This window comes from Alosa sapidissima, chromosome 10 (assembly GCF_018492685.1).
Source record: "Alosa sapidissima isolate fAloSap1 chromosome 10, fAloSap1.pri, whole genome shotgun sequence".
NCBI lineage: Eukaryota > Metazoa > Chordata > Actinopteri > Clupeiformes > Clupeidae > Alosa > Alosa sapidissima.
The window spans coordinates 6,964,082-6,977,336 of NC_055966.1; positions in this window are offsets into that span (position 1 = coordinate 6,964,082).

Consider the following 13,255-nt stretch of genomic DNA (forward strand, 5'->3'; position numbering starts at 1 on the left):
AAAACAACACAGCAAAATAACTCAGTAAAACAACTCTACAAAACAACTCAGCAAAAGTGAAACAGGAGGATGCAAAGAGGCCAATGGACATACAGTATGAAGAAACAGACAGAGACAGAGATGGAAGGAAAGGCAGAGAGTCCATGGCACCTCCAGGTTGGGGTGGAGGGGTGAGAGCATGAAGTGAGGTGCCAGGTTGGGGAGCCGGGGGCCAGATAAGTGCTGTGGGGGGATTAAGTTGTCTTGAGTCTGTCTGAGGGCCAACATGGTGGAGTGGCAGCTGCTGAAGTGTTTATCAACAGCAGGACGGGCCCACCCCACCGCTCTGTTTGTTTTCAGCCCCCTGCAGACAGGGCATCTGCACTCACGTTCACACGAACCTCACACACACAGGGTTGTGTGTGTGTGTTAGTGTTGGTATGGACAGGGTTGTGTGTGTGTGTTAGTGTTGGTATGGAGGTGGTTATGACAAGCAATGTCATTCAGATTTGTGGCCAACCATTGTACACTGTTTCCCATTCCCCCCATTCCCCATGTATTGGTTCTTGGTCCTTGTAAAACCACAACACACACAAACACACACACACACAAACAGCAGGTTCACATGAGAGGATGGAGGATGCTGTTCTGTGTTCAGCATTCCATGTTTCCATGTTCTGCATTCCAGAACATCTGGAGCACTTGAGTGAATTCTGCAGATGCCAAGCTGCACGGTGTCTCCGTCAGCATTTTCCCAGTGGCATGGCCAGGCTACGGAGGGGCACAGCGTGGTCCGGGGCAGTGTCCAGGGTACAGGGCGCAGGGGCAGTGAGCTGAGCACCCCCCACCCCCACCCCCACCCCAAGGCAGGATAACTGGATAAGGGTGACAGCGCTGAGGTGTCTGCAGAGGAAGGTGATAGGGTCCCGTGTGAACAGGGCGATAGAGAGAGCTATTCCTGCCCATTCCCACGCAACGAGGCTGCGCCTGGCAACCACGCAGGGACAACGCTGACAACACGGCAGGTGACAAGTGTGCCCGCTTTCACCCTGGCAAGGGGTAAGGTGAGGACCGCAAACACACACACACACACGCAACCTGTATATGAACACACACACACACACACACACATACACACATAAATCCACACACTGACACACACATACACGTTAGAACAAGAACAGATGTGCAAGACACTATGAGGTATGGGAATCCATTATGTATAAATAAGCATGTCTTGCACGCTACCACACATTCAGTGCAAGTCAAAGTTAGGCACCAAGGTACACCATGATATATACCTTTTCGGTGCACACAGATTTGTACATAAACAATAAATTATGGACACACACACACACGCACGGCATCAAAACTGTATAATAAACACAAACCATTTTCTTCACTCCTGGGCAACACCCATTACAATGTGTACTGCATTTGGCTAATTGAGTTGAGCTGCTGCTCTCTCTCCTCAGACTGAAGACTGCTTTGATGGGCAGTTCAGCTCAGCACCCACGGGTGAATGGTGGCCCCAGCCTGTGGCCGCGTGACAGCGGGGACAGAAGCCAGGCGGGCAGGTGACAGAGTTAGCCGACGCTCACGCCTCACCATTAGTGTCCTCGCAGCCAGAGATGGCACCCAGACCTCCCGCCTCAGGCCTCCGCTAACTGCACTAATTAACATCTGATAGTTAAGGCTGTTTCTGTGTCTTTCTTGTGCGCTAGGCTCTTTTCAAAAATCACAAAAACAAGCAGGAAAACATCAGAAGAAATACATGGAGTAGTATATGGTATGGAGTAGCGTATGGTTACAGAGCAAACTTGTCTTATGTATTTATGTATAATTGTGTTTGTGTATTTGTCATTAGTGTTTCTGTATTAGTCATATTGTCATTAACCAGATTTGTATAGACAGAAAAGGTGTCCTACATATTGTATATGTAACCATATCATTGTACAGTACATTATTAGCCTCAGTGAAAGTTGTGTATCTATCTAAGATATCTTTTCATTGCTCGTGCTCCTACAATGCTCCGTATCGGTCTGCATCTCTGGGATTTCATTTGCAAAGCACAGCACTTCTCCCCTGCCACTGCCACACCGTCCTGAAGCTTTGCCAGCATGAAGAAGATTGAAGAGCCGTTCTGTTTGTTGGGTGCTGAATTAGAAGAGAAAGAAGCGCGGCCTGGCTGAGCATTGTGGGAATGAGCTAAGTGGCTCTTCGCTCTTTGCCTGTGCCCGTCCGCCTTTTAGGCCCCGTCAGGAGGCACGGCGGCATTCAGCACCGGCTCCACGGACACGGGGGGGGGTTGATGTGCACAAACAAACAAACATCGTCAGCCCGTCATGGTCCACTCAGCGCTGCGGAGGCTTTGTGCATCCCTTTCTATTCGAGGCCAGCGCGAGTGTCTTCTCTGCTGACAAGTCCTTCCTTTGTCCAGCACTCAGGAAGCCACAAGCCGAACCCCCCACCATACACACACACAGACGCACAGACACACACACACACACACACACACACAAACGTCTCAGAGACGACAGCACAAACAAGAGAGGCTGTCAAAGAGAGAGATAGACAGAGATATAAAAAGCACCCCCCGCTCCACCCCCAGCAGCGCTGCTGGCCCTTTTTGGCCGCACTAATCCTGTTACAGGCCTGCAAATTTGATTGGAAGCCTAGGAGGGTGCCTTCAGCTGTCCATCATTAGGGAGTGCTGAGAGGGGACCACCACACCACCTCACCCCACCCTCTGCCAAACGCCAATCATAAATAAACACACAATACACAAATACATTCACTTACATGCAAACACACAGACGCAAACACACACACTGACACACACACACACACACACTTACTTAGGGGAGGGGGCGGGAGGACATGTAACTAAATTTGAGCTGCTGATGTCTTGTCAAGTGAAAGGGGAAGAGCTGGGGGGTGGAGTTGAATCTGAGGGAGGGGATGAATACTAACTTACTAATAGCCCTACTTACCCCCCAACATGCCCTAATAGCCCTACTTACCCCGACATGCCCAACCTGAGACGCGTTCCATTGTCCAGCGGTGAAGGCCCGCTCATCAAATAGCCATCAGACAGGCTGATACAGGCTGCCCCCCTCTCTTGACAGCAACAGGAGAGAAATACGCACACACATCAACTCAACTAATTAAAGTTAGAGCCGGATGTGTGTTGGTGTACACTCAGAAGACGGGAGAATTATAACTACATGAACAGAAATATACTTCAAAATAGCTACAGAATACTGCAAAATAGCAGGGGGGGAAAACCCCAGAAAGGTTAGCATCTCAGAACAGACCCTGCTGGAGGTCAATGAAAGCTTTGGGCTGTCAGCAGAAGCCAGACAAACACAAACACAAAAAAGGTGCAACGAGGAAGTAATTGAATTGCGAGGCCATCTCTGTGCTGCCCACAATGGGAGGGCCAGCTGTATTCCTCTGTACCTCAGATCTGAAATCCTGTTAGCCGCTGCAGCGTTCAGCAGTGTATTGTCTTTCGTCTTGCAGATCTCTGGACGCATCTTTGTTCGAGGTGTCTGGACTGGACACCAGGAGTCTGACAACAGCAGGAATTCAATGCTCCTGTTTTTCTTTTTTTTCTATGTGGGCAAGAGACAGGAGGATGGGAGGGGCAACTTGGTGCATGAATGAAGCATTAGTGTGACGGCTGTCAAACACACACCGCCGCCTCTCAGGAGGTCAGGGCAATGGGCTTACAGTGATTAAGAAAACAACATCCCAACATTCCCAGATATACTGATATAGATCATGGAGCAACATCACCCACTGAGATATTGTTACGGACCAGCATCACCTACTGTATCACAACATAGAGCAACAGTACCTATCCAGTTATCTATTATAATATGGTCCAGCTTTACCCAATCAGATATGCCTGTCATGGACAGATATTAGTCACACTGATAATCAAATGGACCAACATGACCTACTCAGACAACAAGAGCCATTTTCACCAGCCTTGTGTTCTTTGTCTGCTTCCATTTCAACATATTTTAGCTTCTTGCTTCTTCCTATTTTTTCCTCAGTCACATCTTGAAATAAAATGGTTGACTCAAAAAAGTAAACAATGTGCTCACACTCAGAATTCAAAATCCTGTCTGGTCTCGTATGAGTCACAAGACTAGTAAATATAGATTAGAATATACATCAAATATATAGAAAATAGGTCAATTATATTCTGTATACTAGAACTTTAACTAATTCTAGTGATATTAATGCAATGTATATGCAGATAACTTGTCTATGTATTGTTATATGCTTATGTTGAATATTTTCAGGTTTTGTGATACAATACATGTTTTTCCAGTTTTACAATTGCTTATCATAGACCAGTCGCCGAATATGATATTTGATATTCCATTCAACTATAATATTCAACTGTATGTCTTGCACCACGTGACCACTGTCTTACGACCCTCAACAGCCATCATAACTTAAACCCTCTATATTCAGAGCTATACAGTATATCAAATATGACTGGAAGAGACATTCAGTGAACACTAGTGTGAGTCTTTCTAGAGAGCAGAAGAAAAAAATAAAAACATTGGAAAACATTTCCAGTGCACAGGATCAATAAGAGCTACCTTTTTATCGGTAACAAGATTGACTCTGCGCCCGGCCTATTCCCAGGGCCTATGTACACAGGGAAGGCCCCTAACCCTGGGGAGATGATTGACATGGCTGACAGACATGACTTATAGGCGGGATTATGACCATACGGAGCATGCATTTGCATTGACATGACATGGCTGTGCTGAACAGCAACATGACCGAGGAGTCTTGAGATGCAGGGAATCAAATGCAGACAAATTCACAGCGGGATCCGTGGAAAGGATGATTTTAACATGATTGACTGAGGTAGCAGAGGGAAAAGTACTGCCCCAGTGATTTGCCCTGTGCTTGAGAAAATAACTGTTGACAAAGAAGTATGAGTGCTTGATGTCGTTGATCAAAGGTTTGCTGAGTGTGACCATATAAGGAGGTCACAGACACAAAATGATGTAATTTTCAGATGTGTTTATCTTGAAAGGATGTGTTTGAAAAGAAGGAATCAACTCATCATAACTTGATCAGACAGCCACGGCAAAAAGGATGAATAAGTCAAACAGTTTGGATTGTTGATTTTTGTTATATTTGTGTGTGTGAGTGTGACTGTGTGTGCGCACGTGTCCGTGTGGGTGTGTGTGCATCCAATAAAATGCTATGTTCTGTATGTGAGCCAGTAAATGTGACTGATGATGGCGGTGGGAAGCCTCATGTAGCCAGTCTCTCTGAGCAGATAGGGTACCAGGGACTAGCAGTCTAGTGCACCCCCCCCCCCCCCCCCCCCAAACTCCCGTGACCCAGAGAGCAGCAGTCCCTTTGAGGGCCTGAGAGACGCCACAGGTATCAGCGCCATAAGCAGTATCTCCAGAGGGAAGATCAGTGCGCTATCCACGGAGGAAGTCGCAGGCATGCTCGGGGGTCTTATCTTTTATTGGCTGGCTCCTCTGAAGCTTATCTTTTATTGGCTGGCTCCACCGGAGGAGAGCCCCAAAGCCGGCCCAATGCCTGCCTAACTGCCCCGTGGCAGATAACTCTATCGGCACAGTCTGGGAAAAGGAGGCCCGGCTCTGCCTTCTCCCTCATCCGTCTCTCTCTCTCTCTTTCTCTCTCTCTTTCTCACTCACTAGCTCTCATTCTATCGTACCTCTCTCTTTCACTCTTTCTCTTACTCTCAATACACTTCTTATGCTATCTCTCTCCTCTCTATTTCTCTACCTGTCTTACCCTCTCACCCCTTCTCTATCTGCCTCACTGTCTCTTTCTTTTAAAAATGCATTTTTGTGACAAAGTGACTTTAAGGCTAGATTAATTATTTTAATAAATCTTTTTTGAAATTCAATCTATTTCTATTTCTCTTTCAATCCCTCTCTCTCTCTGCACTTTGGATATCTGTAGATGATTTATTTATTTATTTCATTTTAATTTTTTGGCTTTGTGCTTCAGCCTTTTTTAGAACATCTTGCTCATTTTGATTGATTGAAGTTTTGTGCTGTTGTACATTGTAATAAAGTATTATTTGAAATCTCAATTTCAACCCCCCCCCCCCTCCCTCTCTCTCTTGCAAGTCTGGAGTTCGCCGACACATCGCCTCATGACGCACTCAGACATTCATCATCAGGAGCGCCTAGCGTTTGATCTCCCTGCTGAGAGGTTGTCTGGGGGATCTTTACAACATGACACAGGCAACTAGACCGCTCACAAATTACACACACAAGTCAACAGGGGTCAACGCAGGAATTCACAACAAATGGATATGTGTAGGACCTATGGACATCAACACCAGGTTAGCTTGGGAGAATCTCATTCTGCGTTGCTAAATCATGAAATGGTAAACACTGTTGACATAAAACTGGTCAGTTAGACAATTGGTTGGAATAGGCCATTGTTACTTAATCATAACTGGGACATTACTTAAGCAATAAGCCCCAAGAGACAGAAGGCTCCAGTGATCTCAGAACAGCTAAGGGACAGTGTTAGGCACAACACAAAGGCTTATTGCTTTTCTAAGATAGTATTCAGTCAATCATAATTAAGGACTGAAACTATCTGTTTTAGAAATACAAGGATACAAGGAAGTTTATTGTCACATGCATATAGTTACTGGAAGTAAGAAATGCAGTGAAATTATGTCTGGTGTCAGCCTATTTGTGCATTAATGGGGGGGGGTAAAAAGTGCAGTAGAAGAGGGGTTTAGTAGATTAAGTGGCAAGGGCTGCATAAAAAAGGTGGGGGAGGATTGGGATTGGGTGGGGGGCACCAACAAGGAGCACCCAAGAGCAACAGGGGCAAGGAAAAACTCCCTTACCAAGGAAGAAACCTTGGGTAAACCCCAAACCTCTCAAAGTCAAATGATGTTGTATCACAGTGGTGCTCTGGCCATCACTATCTGACCAAACACTTAAGTAATTTCTGAGACATTCAACCGATGACCACAAAGTGGTAAAGAATGGGGCACCTACACACCAGCCTGAGAGAGAGGCGCTCAGGCACGTACCAGGATAAACATATTAGCGTACTGTACATTAAACATACCGGTAGGTACATGACACATGCAAACATAAAAAGTAGTATACACTGATTTGAAAAAGCGTTGGTATACACTGTACATGGTATAGAGTTAGTTAAGGATGAGCAAGCACTCAAAGTAGTGCTTGTAGGACAGCTTAGTTGGTACGGGCTGCTCTTAAAGTCACTATTACGAGGATAACCATAGAGCACTGAAGCAGACAACTATGACACAAGAGTTAGTGTGAACTTGACCAAACAGGACAAGTAATCCTCAACCTGAGAACCCTCAGTCACTCACTCAGTCGCTCACTCATTCTCAGACAAACACTCTGAGACAGAAGAGGAGTTTTACGGCCTGGTGTGGGACAGTGCAGGGCTCTTTATCCCATTAGCGGGGGCTCTTCTCTGGGGCCTAGGCCGCCCCCTGGCCTGGGAGGCTGAAGCCAGGAGCCAGAGTTAATCCGGGCCTCTCATCGGGATCTCCGTGGCTGGGCAGAGTGACTGTGAACAGGCCCCATGGTCCCACCCCACCCGTCCCCCCTCGTCCTGACATATGACAGAGCCACTTAGGAGCCATAAGAGCATCCTCAGGACCAGGGTGCAGGGTTCTCAATCATCCACAGACTATAAGCAGAACTGCACACGCCTGCCTGTCAGTCCAGATCGACTGGACACTGGGGCCAGGGACTTTTACAGTTTTTGTTTTCATATTCTGATGTTGACTGTTAAACTGTAGACTGTTAAAGCTACGTCTTTTTTTTACTTGACACATAATTTACTCAAAGCTTAATAATGCCTTCTCAAGCTTTTGGGTGAAATACACACACAGTCAATACTGTATGGTTGAACTCTTTTATTCACTTGTGCACTCTGTATTTGTCTGTCTCTGTAAGTACACCCGGCAGAAAGAATATAAATTAATATTTGGTATCTGAGAGTATCTACTGTATAAGTGTGTACTGATTATGTGTGTTTTTTGTTTGTATGTGTATGTGTGCGTGTGTGTGTGTATGTGTATGTGTGCGTGTCGATGTGTGCGTGCGCGCGTGTGTGTGTGTTCATATGTGTGTGTGTGTGTGTGTGTGTGTGTGTGTGTGTGTGTGCGTGCGTGCGTGCGTGCGTGCGTGCGTGCGTGCATGTGTGTGTTTGTGTGTGTTTGTGTGTGTGTGTGTGTGTGCGTGCGTGTGTGCGCGTGTGTGTGTGTGTGTGTGTGTAAACGCATCAGCAGGCACCCATCTGCACACTCTCTGTCCACAGCCCGCCTGCCCTCCAGGCGCTGTAGCTGTTTACTGCACTGAGACTGGCCAGCCAGACCCTGCGGCCGTTAGCGTGTGTCAACGAGCCTCCTGCAGCTCCCACTACTGTTCAACACAAATAAGCTGCCTGGTGCAATTAGCACAGAGCAGGCAGCGTATGGCATACACACTGTAGCATACAGGCTACTGTACATCGTGCCATCTTGAGCCTCCAACGTTTAGAATCAGTGGCCATAAGTCGGTGGCACTTGGTGTTTTGGTTTGACCTTTGGTGTGCCTTAGCCCCAAGAAGGTTGAGAAAATCTGGCCTAAAGCGCACTGCCTGTAGTATTCAGTCAGCATGCAGCTCGTTTAGAGTGTGTGGTATAGAGGCTATAAAGGTGACAATTAACACCTGTGCTGAACAGACATATGAAAATGATGCACACTCATCTCTCTATCTCTCTCTCACACACACACACACACACATACAGACACTAGCACACACCATGTGCGTCACTGAGTGACTGGCATGGGGACACAGGGACCTGGTGGCACACATTAACCTAATGCAAATGACAGACTGGAGGGCTCAAGATAAGAGATTTGGTCTGTGGTGGTCAGGCAAGGTCATTAGATTGGGCATGGTCTTCTGTTCATCTGTATCATGCACTACCTATCTTAGAGATCACAGTTACCGGTATGTGACTAATAATGTCTTTATTTATCACGTCAGTACTGTATATATATATATATATTTGTGAAAAAAGACAACATAATTACTTGTGTGATTTGACACTTTCTTCCACTGTAGGTCAATGAAATGTTGTTATTTACAGTATGATTAGAATCTTTGTGTAAAAAATACATTTGATGGTCAGCCGGTGGCCTGAAAAGGGAGGGGAGAATTACTGGGGTGGCCAAAGTGACCTCTTTGAGATGTTTACATCAAGTGAGATATCCAGAGAGAAAGCAGTGTGTGTAGAGGGACCGGTAGCCCACATGGCTCCTGGCTAAAGTTTCTCCCATAAATCTGGAGGAATTACTTAAAGCGCCATCGACTGAGTTAGTAATGTAATAAGCACTTATATTTGCCCCACCACACACAACCAAAACCTGCCCACCCCAAGCGTTACATCTGGGCCACCTCATTGGACATGACAGCTCTTTAATATCACTCTGCAAACACGTGCCACAGATGGAGGTGACACACACTCTCTCTCTCTCTCTCTCTCTCTCTCTCTCTCTCTCTCTCTCTTTCTCACTCACTCACTCACTCACACACACACACACACACATGATATTGTGCATGTAATGAAATAGGTTAGTCAGTATAATTGTTATATGATTGTTTGTTGTGAAGTGCTTGTTATGCACTTACACATTGGACAACAGTATACCGTATATTCAGTCCAACTGAACTAGCAAACATTAGATTTGATTTCTGCCTAATATGTGCATTACTCATCCTCCTTGACCCCAGCGCTGCTTTTGACACCATTGATCATGGCATTCTTTTTGATCAACTGGAAAATAGAGTTGGACCTGTTAGCCTGGCGGGCCATCCTATATCATTGAAATGTATAGTCTGGAATCGAACCATTCACCTCGCTTAATCCAAGGGGCGGGCAGAGAATTGTCTTTCAAACTGCCTAGGCATGCAATAGGCCAGCGCTACGACCATATCCGTATCCGGTCGGCAAAACGGCAAATACATCCTTCTTCGAAAGGAATGACTTAAGTGCATTGTGTTACTCAACTTTCAAAAAAAAAGAAAAAAGTCCAACTCCTCCAAAGTTGACGCCAACGCCGATTCAAACAACCGTTCTTTGTTCGCCATAGCCACCTTACTTGTTCACTGTCGCAGGAATTGAGCGTCAGCGTCAGTTCTGGCAGGCCAAGTAGTCAAGGCGCTGCTAACCGCTATGGGCGTCAGCTGATCAGCTGTCAACTCCCTTCGCACTCCCCTCGCACTCCCCTTGCTTCTAAATGGCTACATCCAAACAGGGCGCCTTATTTAAAGCTGCTTTAGTTATTCCTAACTGCTTGCTGCTTGCATTTATGCAACCCACCTCCTCCCCTGTTCCACCCTGTCGTGTATAACATGGCATAGGCTTTATGTCATAGTTGCCTGCTCTGTTCATATGGGGGAATAGTTTAGCTCGCTCAGTGTTAAACTGTGTGAGTCTGTGTGCTGCTGCTGTCCCCAGGCTCACTGCTCTTTCATGGTGCTCATGAAAGGTCTGGGGACCCCTCTGAACAGAGCCATACCGCCAAATTTAATTTGTAATATATTCAATAAAATTTCCTAAAGAATTTATTGCCTGTGTTGTTCTTGACTTAATGGACCTGACAGAACTGTCGTTATCCTGTTAAGCCCGCCTTAAGACTCTCTAACAAAATAGAGTGCTGTGATTGGATGACGTCCACGGCGTCAGCCAATAGAAATCCCTATGGTTTGATACTAGACGTACAGGCTGAGCAAATTAATTTGCCGCCGCTAGGGTGCGTCTAGATTTCTAGGCTAGGGCCCTGTCTTAAGCTGGTTTAAATCCTACTTGACAAAGAGAACTTCCTCTGTCAAACTGGGTACCAGGTCCTCCTCTCCAGTGGATATTAAATATAGCGTCCCCCAAGGATAAGTTCTTGGCCCCCTGTTATTCTCACTATACATGCTGCCCCTTGGCTCTATCCTTGAAAAGCACAACTTAAAATACCACTGCTATGCTGATGACACACAACTGTATTTACCCCACTACCCTGGTTGGACTTCATCTATTGAAACTATTTTTAGCTGTTTGGAAGACATTAAATCCTGGATGGCAGCAAACTTCCTCCAGTTGAATGCCAAGAAAACTGAGATGATTTTATTTGGATCCTTCCCCCTACAAAACATCTGAGCAATGCCCTTGGTCGTCAAACTTTTGCAAACCTAGGTGTCATTTTTCGACAGCTCTCAATCTGTCAGACTTGCCAACTGCAGCTTTAACCATATGTAGTTTAAACCATATTAAAGGCTACGTTTACACGAAACCGCCAGGTGAATTTTCTCTTACCGCTTTCACACCTTTAACGACACCGGTAAAGAAAAAACTTGCGTGCACACACAGAGGTGTAACCGGCTAAAATGTGCTGTAGTGCATATGCCAGACCAGTCGATGGCGCCGGCCGTGCAGAAGCTCACGTTTAATTCGTGTGAATCGCGTAGAAGAAAACATTGTTGAAACAGTTTGTTAAGCAGTCGCATGAAATAAGGAGACTACAGACAATTCGGTTTTCAATTCAACTGTTAAACTAATAAAGTTCATTTTCAAGGTATGTCTGCTATGTGAAATTTCAAATGCCTAGCCTATGCATTGCATTAGGTCTGAGCACCACTGGAGAAAACACTTAACATGCAGTAAGCTAATGTTTAACTAAGTTAAGCTAACATGTGCTTCTAACTTAGCCACAAAAGGCTGATAGGCTACATTGTGCACATAAATCATGACAGGGGAAAGAAAAAACATTTTAATATGATAAATAAATGGTTTGGTTTGTTTTGACAAGCAGCATGTCAGGTTGAGTGTCGTGGCTGAGTTGAGAGGTGGGGCTATGTCATCATAAAATTGCCGGCTTCGCACCTACAGGCGTCTACACGGCAAAAGTTAGCCGGCGGTTTCAAAAATTCCCACTTCGGAAGCCGGTTTCAAAAACTATCGGTTTCAGTCTCCTAAACTGCCGGCGTCGTGTACACGCAAGGCGTAACCGTTAACAAAACTTCACCGGTTTCACAAAAACCGGCGTCGTGTAAACGGCCCCTTAGCCGAAATTTTGAATGTTTACAACTCTCATGCCCCTCCCCCACTACCACCGAGCACATTCTCATCGAGTTTGTGCTCGTCAGTGTGCACCAGATTGCACCAGACAGTGATTCAGATCTCACACAGCCCTGCTCTGATTGGACCAGAAGAACCGGGAGCTGTGGATTTTTGCAAAACAAATAACAGGCTCTAGGTGGAGGTAGAAGTGTGTTTTTTTTTTTTTTATAAAACCAGCTTATGTTGTTCTGTCGGAGCATAGTGTCGATTTCACTGAATATGATCAACAAAATCTTGCCAACTGCAGCTTTAATTTCAAAAAACAAATCAGCTCTGTTGTTAAAGGAAGTTTTTCTCAGCTTAGAACAGTAGCTAAGCTGAAGTACTTTTTATCTAAGAAAGATCTTTAAACAGTCATTCATGCTTTTATTACCTCACGTTTAGACTACTGCAACTCACTGTACATAGGCCTAACCCAATACACTCCAATTAGTTCAGAATGCTGCTGCAAGACTCCTCACTGGCACCAAAATTTGAAGCAAATAACTCCAGCTTCATTGGTTACCAGTGAAATTTAGAATTGATTTTAAAGTTTTACTTTTTGTTTTTAAAGCACTCCATGGTCAAGCCCCTTATATTTCCGATCTCCTGTCCACTTACTCTGCAGCCAGGTCACTCAGGTCCACAACCCAACAGCTCCTTGCCATCCCCAGACACGCCTAAAAACCAGAGGGGACTGAGCCTTTTCTGTAGTAGCCCCCAAACCCTGGAACTCCCTCCCACCCCATATCAAATCCTGTAACTTAATTGCCAGCTTTAAGACAAATTTGAAGACACACATTTAGTCTCTTGCTTTTAATTCCTTTTCCTTTCTTTTTTATGCCTTTTTGTTTTATCCTTTGTTTGAAATGTTTTATATATATATATATATATATATATATATATATATATATATATATATATATATATATATATTCTTATTTATTTAAATATCTATGTCCTTGTGTATTTATCATTTGGTTTTTATATTTTATAGTCTTTTAATTTATGTTTATGCTTTGTTTTACCTCTTTAACCTTTATCTTTTTAAATTTGTTTTATTCTAATTTATATTATTTAACTTTATTCATGGAGTCTTGCACACCTGTG